Below are 1695 nucleotides of genomic sequence, written 5' to 3' on the forward strand. Positions count from 1 at the left end.
TGGAACCTGGCTCCACAATTAGCCGGGACCGTTGCTGTTTGTCATTGGAAAAGGTACAACGTTCCATCAAGAACCACAGACCACAACCTTCAGGGTCAACTCGACAGACTACACCACGACAATGCCAAACCCAATACAGTCCTTATGACGCAGGAGAAAATCAAGAAAATGGGTTGGAAAGTTGTTCCTCATCCTCCCTACAGTCCGGACTTGGCTCCTTCTGATTTTTACCTCTTTGGTCGTCTGAAGGCCCAACTGAACATATGATAGTGAGGAAGACCGTATTTCCTGTGTCAATCACCAGAATTTTACCGATTTGCATTTACATCATGGAAAGAACGTTGGGCCAGATGCGTCAAGCTGATAGAAGCTACATTGAGTAGGCTCAATGTATAGCTAAACGGTCCAAGTATGTTCACAAAAAATTTCATTCTGCTCCTGTTAAAAATAAAAAAAAAATTAGTGACGACTGTGCAAAACGTTCTGAACGCCCTTTGTACATGTAACATATTCCGTACATATTTGTACACATTTTATCTGTGTCTGTATCGAAATTCGTCGTGTAGTTTCGTTTTCACGCAGCTCCATATTTTTTACGTCATGTCTCCTACATTTTATGCCGTACAATGACATAATTTTTGAGGTATTTCCAGTGGTATATGTGAGTACTGTCTGTGAAATACAAATATTAATAAAGAAGAAGGCCGCTGCAATCGTGGCCGAAACGTTGGTTTTTCTATAGCAGCAGTAATTTTTTACATTATGACGCTGTACCAAACCCAGAAAACTTTTATATCAAGTAATAAAGAATTAATACACTAAAATGTTATGCATGATTCGGTAGTTTCTCATGCATCCAATTGTTATTGTCGTATCTCCAAAACTACGTCTCTTAGAGTGATATAATTTTGCTGGTACCTTCAGTGGTACACGTGAGCTGTCTGCAAAATGTTGGTAGAATACTGTTAGTAGTAAAGAAATAATAAACTGAAACTACGTGACTTTTGCGGTACTTTTACTCCATGAACAGCGAAAATATAGTAAGCGAGAAACTTCTTCTCTTTCATAATTCTGTGAGGGCTGTCAGCGAGAAATGTTTCGTAAAGGTTCAAAATTATGTCTAAAGTCTGTTGCAAGTCACTAAGCGCTCTCATCCTCAAATACTGGATGACTGCATTCTGGCTATTTGTGCGTTGTGAGCTACGCTTCTTTCTCACTCTTTGACTGGTAGTAAATCCCACACTGATTCTTTGCAAACAGTAAGTGATAAGAGTATCACGTTTGATTGAAATATGGAACATAATAAATACATTTTGATAATATGTATAGATTACGTGGCAACGGCCTTGCCGCAGTGGCTACACCGGTTCCCGTGAGATCACCGAAGTTAAGCGCTGTCGGGCGTGGTCGGCACTTGGATGGGTGACCATCCAAGCCGCCATGCGCTGTTGCCATTTTTCAGGGTGCACTCAGCCTCGTGATGCCAATTGAGGAGCTACTCGACCGAATAGTAGCGGCTTCGGCCAAGAATACCATCATAACGATTGGGAGAGCGGTGTGCTGACCCCACGCCCCTCCCATCCGCACTGAGGACGACACGGCGGTCGAATGGTCCCGGTAGGTCACTCGTGGCTTGAAGACGGAGTGAGTATGAATTACGCATCCCTCTGCGTACTATTGTTCTATTTACCAAAA

At 42.3% G+C, this 1695-nt stretch overlaps 1 pseudogene; it reads left to right on the forward strand.

Moving 5' to 3' along the window:
• Positions 1–1336: 1336 nt before the first annotated feature.
• LOC126105442 (5S ribosomal RNA) lies at positions 1337–1454 on the forward strand (annotated as a pseudogene).
• Positions 1455–1695: the final 241 nt, after the last annotated feature.

This window comes from Schistocerca cancellata, chromosome 1 (assembly GCF_023864275.1).
Source record: "Schistocerca cancellata isolate TAMUIC-IGC-003103 chromosome 1, iqSchCanc2.1, whole genome shotgun sequence".
Taxonomy (NCBI): Eukaryota; Metazoa; Arthropoda; class Insecta; order Orthoptera; family Acrididae; genus Schistocerca; species Schistocerca cancellata.